Here is a 225-nt window from a genome sequence, read left to right as displayed (position 1 = left end):
TGCACCAGGGTTCCAGATGGTCTTTGGCTTTTTCCTCTGGCGTCCGAGATGTGTGTGCAGAGAGCAGTCTCTTCTGCTTTCCCAGGCTTGTCTGCCTCTCTGAAGGTTTAGCTCTCCCTCCCACGGGATTTGGGTGCAGAGAACTGTTTATCTGGTCTGCTTCCCTCAGGGTCCGGTGGTGTCTCAGGCAGGGGTCCTGCCGCTCCTGGGCCCTCCCCCACGGGA

This window comes from Rattus norvegicus, chromosome 4, assembly GCF_036323735.1.
Source record: "Rattus norvegicus strain BN/NHsdMcwi chromosome 4, GRCr8, whole genome shotgun sequence".
In the NCBI taxonomy this organism is placed as follows: domain Eukaryota; kingdom Metazoa; phylum Chordata; class Mammalia; order Rodentia; family Muridae; genus Rattus; species Rattus norvegicus.
Note: the sequence above shows the minus strand (reverse complement) of the source record.